Source organism: Mesoplodon densirostris, chromosome 2 (genome assembly GCF_025265405.1).
Source record: "Mesoplodon densirostris isolate mMesDen1 chromosome 2, mMesDen1 primary haplotype, whole genome shotgun sequence".
Classification (NCBI taxonomy): Eukaryota; Metazoa; Chordata; class Mammalia; order Artiodactyla; family Ziphiidae; genus Mesoplodon; species Mesoplodon densirostris.
Genome location: NC_082662.1, coordinates 167,220,147 through 167,235,081, shown reverse-complemented (window position 1 = coordinate 167,235,081; position 14,935 = coordinate 167,220,147). Strand labels below are relative to the sequence as shown.

At 36.0% G+C, this 14,935-nt stretch overlaps 1 protein-coding gene across 4 annotated transcripts in view; it reads left to right on the top strand.

The window, feature by feature from the left end:
- Window positions 1–14,935, top strand: part of POU2F1 (POU class 2 homeobox 1) — a 184,092-nt gene that overhangs the window by 107,957 nt on the left and 61,200 nt on the right. The gene's annotated exons all lie outside the window — the stretch shown is intronic.

Genomic DNA, 14,935 nt, shown 5'->3' with positions numbered 1-14,935 from the left:
TGATATTGGGAAAATGAAACCAGGGAATAGAATGCAATAAAAAAGTCTGGGAGTAGATAGTTCATCCAGATAAATAAACAGTGTAAGAAGGATTGGTAGCAAAGGGTCATAATTCAAACCAGGAACCCTGACATCAGATAAAATCAGGGTAATGAGTTTTGCTGCAGCTTTCCAGGGAATTTTTGTGTTTCCAAAGAAGGCAGGAAACTGCCACCATTTACCTGGCTCACATCTTAAAGATGAGTAAGGAACATATGACTAGATTACAAGGCAGGTGAAAGATGGAACAGAGCAAATGTTTGCTAGATTTTTGTAAACAACATTGTTACTATGATATTAGAATTTTAGAATAAGGACTTTCCTTCTGGTTTTCTTGGTCCTCAGAGTATTCCTGTTATGTAACATGTTTAAGTTATTTGAAAAAGACTTGATCTCAATAGTTGGTAGATCACAAATCATTTTTCTACAATTAAGAATAAAACTAATAAAAATCTGTTTAAATAGAACCTTTCATCCTGATCAACTTAATTCAACAAACATCAGCCATTTATAGAAATCTTATCATGCATCACTGATGTGCAGTCATCTACATAAAAACAACAGAAAAGTAAAACATATACCATTTCTTTCTTTCTTTTCTTTTTTTAAAAAATTTATTTGGCTGCATTGGGTCTTAGTTGTGGCACGTGGGGTCTTTGTTGAGGCATGCGGGATCTTTCGTTGCGATGCGCAGGCTTCTCTCTAGTTGTGGCCTGTGGGTTTTCTCTCTCTAGTTGAGAAGCGCAGGCTCTCTAGTTGAGGCAAGTGAGCTCAGTAGTTGTGGCATGCGGGCTTAGTTGCCCCGCAGCCTGGGGGATCTTTGTTCCCTGACCAAGAATCAAACCCGCATCACCTGCATTGGAAAGCGGATTCTTTACCACTGGACCACAAGGGAAGTCCCCAAACATATACCATTTCTTAGGAGATGAAGAATATACAATAGCAGTGGAAGTTTTTAGCAGATATGTAATAATCATCCATCCCATGGATGATCTGTAGCATCATCAGTTCTGATTATGTGTCTTGTTTTGTAGTAACATAGAATTTTTCTATAGCCATAAGTGATGCTCATTCTGGATTTCCACTATCCCAGGTTCCTCCCATTTTATGGTGACTCACTTCGAAGAAACCACCTACACACACACACACACACACACACACACACACACACACATAGAAGATAAGTTTTCCTTGAAGATCTTTTAGCTGTGATTTGTGTTAGTTATGCCCAGTGGTTGCCTGACTTTCTGTGAACTTCATTTGGAATTTGTGCTACTTATCAAGGTAATGTAGTGACAGGCACAGATATTGTCCTTATTTCCTATAGGACATCTGTAATTTAACTGTTGTTGAATTTCACTTTGACTGCCTTAAATTTACTGACAAATAAAAATCTGAAAAATATACTTTTTTCTTTATTGTATACGTTTAATTGAAGTAGTAGTATATAATGTGATTTTCATTACAGATTAAAATATAGTAGATATTATACAAAATACAGCTGCTTAGTGATGAAAAATAGCTTTCACAAACCCCATGTTCAGAATCTCTCATTCAAGAAATTGTTATTCTTATTTTCATAAACAATTCCATTAGAGGTGGTAACTCTCTTGTTACTTGGCCTGTAGCGAGTGTAAGTGACCAATTAGTTAGATGAGACTGGCTGCTATAGGCAAGGGAACTGATACGGCAGTAAGATTTGTACTATCAGATTTGTCCTACAGCTGCAGATTCATTTTTGCTTTCGTTTAATTGAGGTGAAATGCATATAACATAAAATTGACCATTAAAAGTGAACAATTCTGTGACATGCAGTACATTCACAGTGTTGCAACCACCACTTGTATCTAGTTCTAAAATGTTTTCATTACCCCAAAAGGAAACCATTAAGCAGTTGCTCTCCATTTCCCCCTCCCCCCAGCCCCTGGCAACCCTCAATCTGTGTTCTGTCTCTGTGGATTTACCTCTTCTGGAGATTTCATATAAATGGAGTAATACAGTATGTGACTTTCTGTGCCTGGCTTCCGTCACTTAGCAAAACGTTTTCGAGGTTCATCCATGTTGTAGCGTGTATCAGTACTTCATTCCTTTTTGTGGCTGAATAATATTCCATTGTATGGATATAGCATGATTTGTTTATCCAGTCATCTATTGATGGACATTTGGGTTGTTTCCACTTTTTTGTTATTGTGAATAGTGCTGCTGTGAACATTCATGTTCAAGGATTAGTTTGAGTACCTGTTTTCAATTCTTTTGGGTATATACCAACAGTGGAATTGATGGATCATATAGTAATTCTATGTTTATCTTTTTGAAGACCCACCAGACTCTTCCACAGCAGCTGAACCATTTTACATTTCCACAATCAATGTACAAGGATTCCAGTTTCTCCACATCCTTGTTACACTTGTTATTTTCCTTTTTTTTTCTTTTCCTATTAGAGCCTACTAATGAGTTGAATAATATACTTTTAAAGTAGCAACTCTGCATTCATTTTTCCTCAGGAAATAATGTTAGAAACCGAATCCTTCCTTTCCCCCACCCCGCCCAACAGTGTCTTTTTGCATCTCCCTCTGTATTATGGTTAGAATGTCTTGTAATAATGAGATGAGTAGAGGGTAGTAATAAGGTATGTTTACATCTGAACCCTTCGAATTTTACTTTCCTCACTTTGGTGGTTCAGGCCTCACTCTGTAACACCAGATCCCCTTTAAAACCTCCTGTCTCCCTCTTAGCCACAATAGAACTCTCAAAGCACGTTGTACCTTTCTTAGAGCAAATACCATATTCTGCCTTACTTTGCTTGAGAGCAGTGACAGTACTTTATTCTTATGTGTTCTACCTCTCAAACCCATGCATTTAGCAAAAAACAAAATCTGAGGTCACTGACATTAGAAAAAAGAGATTTTTATTTCCTATTTCCTTTATGGTTTCCTTCAGATATAACTAGATCCTGAAGAGATAATTAAAGTGTAATATTACTGTAAGTTTTAATTTTGAGGCCTCAAAGGGTTGATCTGTTTGGAAAATATTAAATGTTATCTCTTAAGTCAGGATTAAATGTACTTAAAAACTAGGTTGTACTCTGTAATGACCTATATGGGAATAAGATCTAAAAAAGAGTGGATATATGTATATGTATAACTGATTCACTTTGCTGTACAACAGAAACGAACACAACATTGTAAATCAACTATACTCCAATAAAAATTAATTTTAAAAATAAAAGAAAGTACATATATTTTTAAATTGCTTTAAGCATTAAGGACTCAATATATATGGGATTCATATATACAAACTACTATACATAAAATAGATACGCAACAAGGATTTACTATACAGCACAAGGAAGGAATCATACCTAATACCTTGTAATAACCTATAATGGAATATAATCTGCAAAAACTCCGAATCATTATGCTGTACACCAAAGTGAGGAAGGTAAAATTCGAAGGGTTCAGATGTAAACATACCTTATTACTACCCTCTACTCATCTCATTATTACAAGACATTCTAACCATAATATAGAGGGAGATGCAAAAAGACACTGTTGGGCGGGGTGGGGGAAAGGAAGGATTCGGTTTCTAACATTATTTCCTGAGGAAAAATGAATGCAGAGTTGCTACTTTAAAAGTATATTATTCAACTCATTAGTAGGCTCTAATAGGAAAAGAAAAAAAAAAAGAAAATAACAAGTGTAACAAGGATGCTGTACACGTGAAACTAACACAATATTGTAAATCAACTGTACTTCTATTTAAAAAAAGGACTCGGGCTTCCCTGGTGGCGCAGTGGTTGAGAGTCTGCCTGCCGATGCAGGGAACATGGGTTCATGCCCCGGTCCGGGAAGATCCCACATGCCGCGGAGCGGCTGGGCCCATGAGCCATGGCCCCTGAGCCTGCGCGTCCAGAGCCTGTGCTTCGCAACGGGAGAGGCCACAACAGTGAGAGGCCCACGTAACCGCAAAATAAATAAATAAATAAATAAATAAAATAAAAATAAAAATTAAAAAAGGACTCAATTTTATAGTTTGTGATAGTTTAATATTATCTTTAGATAACCAGCCCTTAGTAAACCAGGCCTGGTTTACTAAGCAAATTAAAGCTGTAAACAGTTAAAAAAAAAAAAACTAGGTTGTATAGGAGTTATAATATGGGAAGGATTATAGTTAGGTTGACCCTTAAAGTCCTCCTAAAGAAAGTAGATTCTCGGCTGGATGTTGAATAATAACTTAGACTTTCAGAGATAAAGAGGATGGTGGAGGGGGTCTGCATTTTGATCCTATTGTGAGGATATAACCTTAGTTTTCTCTCTGACACCTCCTCTCTTCCTGTCTTTGTCTTTCCCTCTCTAGTATGTTATATTTCATCCCTCATTTATACATTTTAAAATAAATGTTCATAAGGCATAGATATCCATTCTCATTCGTGGAGAAATGACAACAGGTTTAGGCTAATGAGAAGACTGTCCTCCCTCTACCAAAAAAAATAAAGGCACTCCTGGATAGAATTTTGAAAAGCAGAAGTCAGTCTTTTTTTTTTTTTAAGTGTTTCTTTTTATTTGTTCATTTATTTATTTTGTTTGATTGCTTTTTACATTCCACATACAAATGAAATCGTACAGTATTTGTCTTTCTCTGTCTGACTTATTTCACTTAGCATATAGTACCTTCAAGGTCCATCCATGTCACAAATGGCAAGATTTCCTCTTTTTAATGGCTGAGTCATATTCCATTTTTTTTGGTCTGTGTGTGTATATGTGTGTGTGTGTGTGTGTGTGTATATACACACACACACCACATCTTCTTTACCCATTCATCCATTTTTTTCACAACTCACACACACACACTGTATTTTATTTTTACAAGAGATAAATAAACTGACACCAAGCATTGTAAATGGTTGACCGCAACAAAAGCAACAATGATTTCAATTACCAAATACAAAACACACTCATACTATGTCATAATATTGACATTCAGTCCAGGAATCCTCCACTGTAACAACAGCTCCTTTACTTTGCTGTGAACATTGATTTGTATATTTTTTGCCTCTGAGTCCTTGTGGGATTTTTTTTTTATTCAAACAGAAAGTCACAAAAATTATAATCATCCTCATCAGTTCACTCAGTCCCATGTAATTAATTTTTTTTCATCTTGATGTTTTGTTAGCACTTATATGAATTCATCAGTTTTCCATTAGAGTTCTGAAAATGCTTATTCATTCAGTTCAGCACTATAGTCAGTTACCAGAAACCTGTATTTGTCAGAGTCTTTTCCATGAATTCCTTGAAGATGAAACCCTTTTATAGGAACATTTTTGCGAAAGCATCAGAGTACACCCAGAACTGTCTGTAATTGACAAAAGACTTAAAAATGACCATGGTTAAAGATTTGATGAAAGTTCATAATAATGCAATTGACAAGGAAATTTAGTTATTTCTGAGCTATACATTTTAAAGTAATAACTAGAATTATGACTTATAACATACCAGAACATATAAGATTTTTAGAAATTTCATGTAATGTCTGAAACATTTATATTAACATATTTCCATACATATAACCCAAAGAAAGTTTAATATTAGTTGTTTTTTGTTTGTTTTTTTATACTGCAGGTTCTTATTAGTCATCAATTTTATACACATCAGTATATACACGTAAATCCCAATCGCCCAATTCAGCACACCACCATTCCCACCCCACCGTGGTTTTCCCCCCTTTGTGTCCATACATTTGTTCTCTACATCTGTGTCTCAACTTCTGCCCTGCAAACCGGTTCACCTATACCATTTTTCTAGGTTCCACATACATGCGTTAATATAAGATATTTGTTTTTCTCTTTCTGACTTACTTCACTCTGTATGACAGTGTCTAGATCCATCCATGTCTCAACAAATGACTCAGTTTCATTCCTTTTTATGGCTGAGTAATATTCCATTGTATATATGTGCCACAACTTCTTTATCCATTCATCTGTCGATGGGCATTTAGGTTGCTTCCATGACCTGGCTATTGTAAATAGTGCTGCAATGAACATTGAGGTGCATGTGTCTTTTTGAATTACGGTTTTCTCTGGGTACATGCCCAGTAGTAGGATTGCTGGATCATAAGGTAATTCTATTTTTAGTTTTTTAAGGAACCTCCATACTGTTCTCCCTAGTGGCTGTATCAATTTACATTCCCACCAACAGTGCAAGAGGGTTCCCTTTTCTCTACACCCTCTCCAGCGTTTGTTGTTTGTAGATTTTCTGATGATGCCCATTCTAACTGGTGTGAGGTGATACCTCATTGTAATTTTGATTTCCATTTCTCTAATAATTAGTGATGTTGAGTAGCTTTTCATGTGCTTCTTGGCCATCTGTATGTCTTCTTTGGAGAAATGTCTGTTTAGGTCCTCTGCCCTTTTTTTTTTTTTTTTTTTTTTTTTTTTTTTGCGGTACGTGGGCCTTCACTGTTGTGGCCTCTCCCATTGCAGAGCACAGCCTCCGGACGGGCAGGCTCAGCAGCCATGGCTCATGGACCCAGCCACTCCGCGGCATGTGGGATCTTCCCGGACCGGGGCACGAACCCGTGTTCCCTGCATCGGCAGGCCCACTCTCAAACACTGCGCCACCAAGGAAGCCCCTTCTGCCCATTTTTTGATTGGGTTGTTTGTTTCTTTAATATTGATCTGCATGAGCAGTTTATATATTTTGGAGATTAATCCTTTGTCCATTGATTCGTTGGCAGATATTTTCTCCCATTCTGAGGGTTGTCTTTTCGTCTTGTTTATGGTTTCCTTTGCTGTGCAAAAGCTTTGAAGTTTCATTAGGTCCCATTTGTTTATTTTTGTTTTTATTTCCATTACTCTAGGAGGTGGGTCAAAAAAAATCTTTCTGTGATTTATGTCAAAGGGTGTTCTTCCTATGTTTTTCTCTAAGAGTTTTATAGTGTCCGGTCTTACATTTAGGTCTCTAATCCATTTTGACTTTATTTTTGTGTATGGTGTTAGGGAGTGTTCTGATTTCATTCTTTTACATGTAGCTGTCCAGTTTTCCCAGCACCACTTATTGAAGAGGCTGTCTTTTCTCCACTGTATATCTTTGCCTCTTTTGTCATAGATTAGTTGACCATAGGTGCATGGGTTTATCTCTGGGCTTTCTATGTTGTTCCATTGATCTGTATTTCTGTTTTTGTGCCAGTACCATATTGCCTTGATTACTGTAGCTTTGTAGTATAGTCTGAAGTCAGGGAGTCTGATTCCTCCAGCTTCGTTTTTTTCCCTCAAGACTGCTTTGGCTATTCTGGGTCTTTTGTGTCTCCATACAAATTTTAAGATGATCTAGTTCTTTAAAAAATGCCACTGGTAATTTGATAGGGATTCCATTGAACCTGTAGATTGCTTTGGGAGTATAGTCATTTTCACATTATTGATTCTTCCAATCCAAGAACATGGTATATCTCTCCATCTGTTGGTATCATCTTTAATTTCTTTCATCAGTGTCTTATAGTTTTCTGCATACAGGTCTTTTGTCTCCCTAGGTAGGTTTATTCCTAGGTATTTTATTCTTTTTGTTGCAGTGGTAAATGGGAGTGTTTCCATAATTTCTCCTTCAGATTTTTCAGTGCATTAATTTTGTATCCTGCAGCTTTACCAAATTCGTTGATTAGCTCTAGTAGTTTTCTGATGGCATTTTTAGGATTCTCTATGTATAGTATCATGTCATCTGCAAACAGTGACAGTTTTAAGAAGTCAGTCTTTTTTAAGAGACAGATCACATTAGAGACTGATTGCTTTGGAGACAACATTGAAGGATAAATTGAAAGGAAGCTATTTTAGGAAAAGTGAAATTGAACAAAAATTTGTTATCACTAATTGTAATACTCATGATAGCGAATTTGAAAAATACAGATTCATGTATCTGTTAACATTTGATGTGTTTGATGTGTTTTGGAGACATATTTTGCCAAAAGTTGTCTTTATTCAATATGGTATTATTTCTCATGAACTGTAAAGTTTGATTTGGTACATTAAAAATTTTTTTTATTGTAAAGTTAAATAGCTGGAGTAACAAGCTGTGAGGTGGAAACCAAAGGTTCAAAATTCTTACACCTCATCATCTATCTCTTTATGATCCTGACCTTGGTGCAATTACTGGTTAGTCACTTAGTTAATATTCTTCACTAGTCAGTGTTGAGTTGGACTCCTTGGTCATCCAATGGTATAGTAGAAAGAGCAATGGGAAGAGAGGCAAGGAGGTGTATATTTCAGTCTGGGCTCAATTACTGTCCAACTCAGTTATTTCAGTGGAAGTGATTCTGTGTATTTTTTATTTTTCTCATTTGTAAACCAGGGAGGTTTATTCATTCCTTTTGATGGTCCCTTTCAGTTTCGCCTTTTCTAAAATGTTGTATAAATTAAATCATACAGATGTACCCTTTGAGTCTGGTTTCTTTCCCTTAGCATGGTATGTTTGTGTGTATTGTAGCTCAGTTTTATCTTTCTCTTCCTTCCTACAGAATGTTGAAGAAGTATCAAATGTGTTGCAGTAGTAAATAGAAGTTATAGATTATTGCTTTTGTGTTTGAGAGGTGGGAAACATAAAGAAAGGTAGCATATGATCTGGGCACTGAAAGGAGTTGAAAAGCCTGAAACCTCTGCAAATCTGGGAAGTATGAACTATTTGTTAAGAGAGGAAACCTTTGCATATTTCATCCTTGACTGCTGACTACGAAGAAAGAAACAGAACTTCCTGGGAGATAGGACTTGCCAATTCTTAAACTCCATGTAGATTTCACCTATCTCTCGGCTGGGCCTTCACTGTAACTGGTGTCCTTGGATTCACTTCTAATGATTCTCTGTCACATTCCTCATTACATATTCCCAAATCTTTTCTCTTGTCCAGAACTTTCCTATCTTATTTCTGTTTTGCTGTTTTTGTTTTCTGAAAATGACTACCTTTTGATTACTTAGAAAGTTGTAGCTATCTGATTTAGCCCCACCACCTTCCTCCTCATCACTTTACATTTTTTCTGTTTTCACCACCTCCTCCTTTTCTTTTGCATCTAAGAAAGAAATAACAGGAATTCCCTGGCTTTACAGTGGTTAGGACCCCACGCTTCCACTGCCGGGGGCCCGGGTTCAATCCCTGGTTGAGGAACTAAGATCCCACAAGCCACGTGGTGTGGCCAAAAAAAAAAAAAAGAAAGAAATATCCTTCTTCTTCTTCTCCATGATTATAATCCTCTACATTTCCCTCTTAATTCTGTCTCTTCTCATATCCTTCTGGTTCCTGCCCCTTTTTGTTCTTAACATCTTCAGTGTATCTCTTCCTATAGAATCTTTCCTCTCCATCTTTCAATAGACTCAGGTTTCATCAGCCTACAAACCTTTCCTTCCACCCTGTCTACCCCTTTGAACTACCATCCTCTCTCGCTCCCACCACTGCTAGACTTACTGGAATAAATAAGCCCGACTTAGCACCTTGACTTCATTACCACCTGCCTTTTTCTTTGCTTCTTGCTATCTGGATGTGTCCCCAAAACTTCTTGCAACTCTTTGGTCATTGTTGATGTTTTTCTTTTACTGTTTTAATATAAAAGCAGTAATTGTAAAAACCTGTATGTAAACATGTATGTATGGTTTAAGCACTCATGTATCTACCACTCTGGCCACAAAACAGTTACCATGTCCCAGAAGGCCACTGTAGGTCCACTCTGATCATACGCTTCTACCACAGAGGTTACCATCATCCTGAATTTAGTGTTGATGATCACATTGCTTTTCTTTCCATTTTTTATCTATGTATTTATTATCCTCAAATAATATATTACTTAGATTTACCTGTTTCCATTTTGTAAGTTGAATCATACTATATATATTCTATGACTGGTTTCTTTTGTTCAACATTATGTTTTGGGGATTCATCCAAGTTGGTACATATATCTGTAATTCATTTTCACTGGATATATAATCCCATTATATGAATGTACCACAATTTTTCTATCCATTCTATTACTGATGGACATTTTCATTGTTTTTAGGCTTTTGCTATTATAAACATTACTGCTATAAATAATTTTGTACTTATCTCTTGATGCATATGTGTGAAAAAGTCTCTAGAGTATTTATTTAATAGTGTAATTGCCGAACTTTTTCCAGTGTTACTCAGTACTGCCAGCCACAACCAATTTTCCAAAGCGTTAGTACTGATTTATACTGGTACCAACAACAGACAAGAATTTCAGTCTCACCAAAACTTGCTATTAACCAACTTTGTAGTTTTAGCCAATCTAGTGGGTGTAAAATGCTATCTCATTGGGATTTTATTGTATTTCCCTAGTTTCCAAGGATGTTGAATATCCTTTCTTGCGTTTGTGGGCCATTTATGTTTCTTCTTTTGTGAAATTCTTCTTCATTTCTTTTCCCTGTTTTATTTTTCTATTGGTTTTTTTTTAAATTGATTCATAGGAGTTCTTTGTGTGTTCTGATACTAATCCTTTGTTGTTTGTACGTATTGCAAATATTTTCTCTTTTTCATTAATTTTACATAGTCCTTTAATGAACAAAGCTTGTAAGTAGTTAAATTTATGTCTTTTCAAGTTTGGGGTCATGTAAAGAAATCCTTCCCTTTAACAAGGTTATAATGATATTCGCTTACATTGTCTTCTAAAAATGTAATAGTTTTGCACTTCACACTTAGGTCTTCAATCCTCCTGAAATGTTCTTTTTCTTTTACTTTTTCTTTATTTATTTATTTTGGTATGGTATGAATTGATCTATAATAATTTCATTTTTTCCCCAAATTGATACCTAGTTATCCATTTATTGAAAACTGCATCCTTTCCTCACTGAGTTGCAGTACCACCTCTGTCACGTTTCAAGTGTCCAAAGATATGTGCTTTGTTTCCAGACTCTTTTCTGGTCTGTTTGTTTATCCCTGCACTGATATCACACTGTCCTAATTATTTTAGTCTTGTGATGAGTCTTGATATCTTGATAGTGCAAGTCCCTCTACTTTTTGTTTTAAAGAACATGTTGGCTCTTTGCCTCTCTATTTAAATTTTAGATTCAGCCTGTCAATTATACACACGCCGCCCCAAGAAAGAGAATGAAAGAAAAGAAGAAAGAAAATAGCTTGTTGAGATTTTGATATGAAATTGCTTTGAATCCATAGATGAATCTGGGAAGAACTGATTTCTTTACAATGTTGTCTTTCAATAAGTGAGCCTTTATTTATCTCTTCTTTATTATTTTAAAATAAAGTTTTATAATTTTCTGCTTATAGGACTTGCTGTAGTTTGAGAGATTTATTCCCAGGACTTTATTTTTTTTTTATTTTTTTATTTTTTTGCGGTATGCGGGCCTCTCACTGTTGTGGCCTCTCCCGTTGCGGAGCACAGGCTCCGGATGCGCAGGCCCAGCGGCCATGGCTCACGGGCCCAGCCGCTCCGCGGCATATGGGATCCTCCCAGACCGGGGCACGAACCCGTATCCCCTGCATCGGCAGGCGGACTCTTAACCACTGCGCCACCAGGGAGGCCCTCCCAGGACTTTATATTTTCGAAGTGCTATAAATAAAATTGTTCAAAATTTTTTTCATTTGGTGTATAACAAAGGCAATTTTTAAATAGATTTTGTGTGTTGCAACCTTATTAAACTGTCTTATTCTGATAATAAATTGTTATATTCCTTAGGATAGTCTATATTCATAATCAGTTTATCTAAGAAGAAAGTTTTATTTCTTTTTCCCAACTTACCTGTTTTCTTGCCTTATTTTGCTGGCTAAGCCTTCCAATAGCTAACACCCTTATCTTGTTCTTAATCTTAAAGGGAGTGCATTTAATGTTACTCTTTGTCAAGTTAGAGAAGCTTCTTTCTGTTCCTACACCTAGAAGTTTTATCATAAGTGGATATTGAATTTTATGTAAGCATTTTTCTGCATCCTTTGAGATGATTGTATGATTTTCCCCCTTCAATGAATGTAGGTAATCATATTATGTGAATTTCTTTTAACCCCAAACCAATCTTGCATTCTTGGAATAAATGCATTTTAGTCACAATATTTTATCTTACTAGATTATTTTTGTTATTATTATTTAGGATATTTCCATATATTTAGTGAGTAAAGCTGGCTTGTTCTTTGCTTTTTCTTTTTTCTTTTTCATACTTATCTTTATCAGGGTTTGGTATCAAGGTTATGCTGGCCTCATAAAACGTTTGGAAGTGTTTCCTTTTTTTAACCCCATTCTGGAAAAGGTGTATAGGATTGGAATTATTTTTTCCTTGAATTTTTGGAAGCAAGCAGAGTAAAATTGTCTGGGCTTTTCATTTTCTTTTGGGGGTGATTTTTATCTACTAATTCAGTTTCTTCAAATGCTGTGGGACTCTTTTGCTTTTTTTTTTTTTTTTTTTTCCTTCTTGAGTCAATCTTGATAAGTTATAGTTTCTAGAGAGTTATCAGTTATCTGTTTCTAAGTTTTAATTTTATTGGTTCACAATATCTTTTTTGGTTTCTGTGACATTTTTTGATTGTGCCTTTTCTGTTATCCTTAAATTATTTGCTCCTTCTCTTTTATTTTATTTTAACATACCAGATGTTTATAAGTTATATGATTCTTTTGAAAGAACCGAGGTGATGTTTCTGTTATGTGTTTTTCCCCCTATTTCATTAATTTTTAGTCTTACCTTTATTAATGCCTTTCTTCTGTTCTCTTTAGATTAATTTCTTTCTTCTTTCTCAGTACTTAATCCTTATATTTTCTGTACCATTTGATTATAGTACTAAACTACCCTGTCCTTGCAGCTCTGTCTTCTCTGGCTCCTGAGGCACACTGGTCTTGAGGGGGTTGTTTCCTACTTTTCTAACTGCTTCCTCTGACTCTTTGTCTTTACATCTCCAATGTAGGTGCCCTCTTATCTTCAACCTTCTTTTCTCTATATGTGGTCTCCAACCTACCATGATTCGAACTTGGGATTTTTCAACTTTATGGTGGTGCAAAAACCATATGCACTCAGTAGAAACCATACTTCGAATCTTGAATTTTGATCTTTTCCTGGGCTAGATGCTGGGCGGCAGACACAGCTCACAGTCAGCCACATGATCGGGAGGGGAAACAGCCAATACTTACAACCATGCTGCACCTATGCAGCCATTCGTTTTTCACTTTCAGTACATTATTCAGTAAGTTACATGAGATAGTCAACATTAAGTGTTCTGAGCACATTTAAGGTGGGTCAGGCTAAGCTATGATGTTCTCTAGATTAGGTGTGTTAAATGCATTTTTGACTCATGATATTTTCAATTTAGGAAGGGTTTATCAGAACGTAACCCCATCGTTAGTTAAGGAAGATCTATACATATATCCATTCTTAATTAATAGACATTTTTACTCTCCTAACATCAACTACCACTTCTCTGTGAGTGAATTCAGGTAGAATCAGGGACCCATTCCTTGTCTTACCTCTTCCACATCTTGAGCCATTGATTTACTATCCCTTAATCTCTGTTTCTTCACCAAGGAGGTGTTGTATACAAGATCTGTGAAGTTTACCTCAGTAATACTGTTCTAGTGACAACCTTATAAACTCCTCAGCTGTGGCCTCTGTCATTTCTAAATTCCTCTGGATCACCTTTCTTAGATGTTTTATTAGGGTTTCTCAAACTCTATACTATATCTTATGTTAAACTTCTTATGTAATTCACCCTCTCCCCCAGCCTTTTAATTTCCCTGGTTGCTCCTTTGGATGTTGCTGTTTTCTCAGGCACGCATTTGGTTTTGGCTCCCAGCATCCCCGTCTCTCCATACTGTCTTCATACTCAAGTCTGATTAGGGTGCATGTGTGTGTGTATCTGTTCCCCTCTCCTTTCTTTAGCCCAGATTATGTCATTATGTTCTACAAGAATGATTTCTATGTAATGTCTACTTTCTTCTACCTCTCACCTCCCAATGGAGCCTCAGCACCTTAATTTTTTAAAAAATACCTCTGCTTATCTGAGTTGTTGTCTAAGTATTTTTTTTCACCAAACCATGCTTTCGATGTCATACCTTTATGCCACCCCTCCCCACCCCCAAGAGGCTGAGCCAGGGCACTTAAATAGTATTACCTGTAGGACATTGGAGTAGGCTTTGTAGCAGGGATACCAGAAATGTGTCAGTCTTGCATTATATAGTTCTTTGTGATTTCCAAGAAGCTTGTTATCATTTTTATGAGAACTTGAAAATGGAACCAGTGTGTGGAATTTTTATGGTCTCCATGAGAGTGAAATATTTGGTTCTGGAAGACATCTTCATTTGGTGATATGTTAATCTCTAAGTGCTTGTCTCTGTTTTTCAAAATCTTATATTCTTTTAGCGTTGTTGATTTATTTAATATATCTTGAGCATGTTTCTCTAATGGTGCACAATCTTAAAATCTTGATGTTTAAGTAATGATTTCCTGCATCAAGATAGAGACAGCAGCTAATGACAAAATGTGCAACTTTAAAATAGTGAAACTTCTCTATGTGGCTTATGGAAGTGGCCCTAGTTACCTTAAATTTTATTTCATACTAGTTTCTCACTACTTGACACAAGCATGTACTCTTTTAATTTCATTAGCTGTATATGTCTAAGTAGTTCTATATTTCCTATCTATGAGAAATTTTAGGAAAAACCGTAAGAGAACAATCACTATGGGCTTTTTCAAGGAGGTGAAATATATGTACACTTTTAAAATAATTATCTCAAAGAAACCTTAAAGAGCTCTTGTGAGTCATGTGATCTACCTAATTATTCTATTAAAGTGATACATTTGCTAGCAGTTAGCTAGGATATATAATGGCAGAGGTTAGCATCCTTTTAGAAATACTGCCTGAGGTTTCTAACTTGTACTTTTTTAACTGTTCTGCTCTATGTGCACACACAGAGGGGT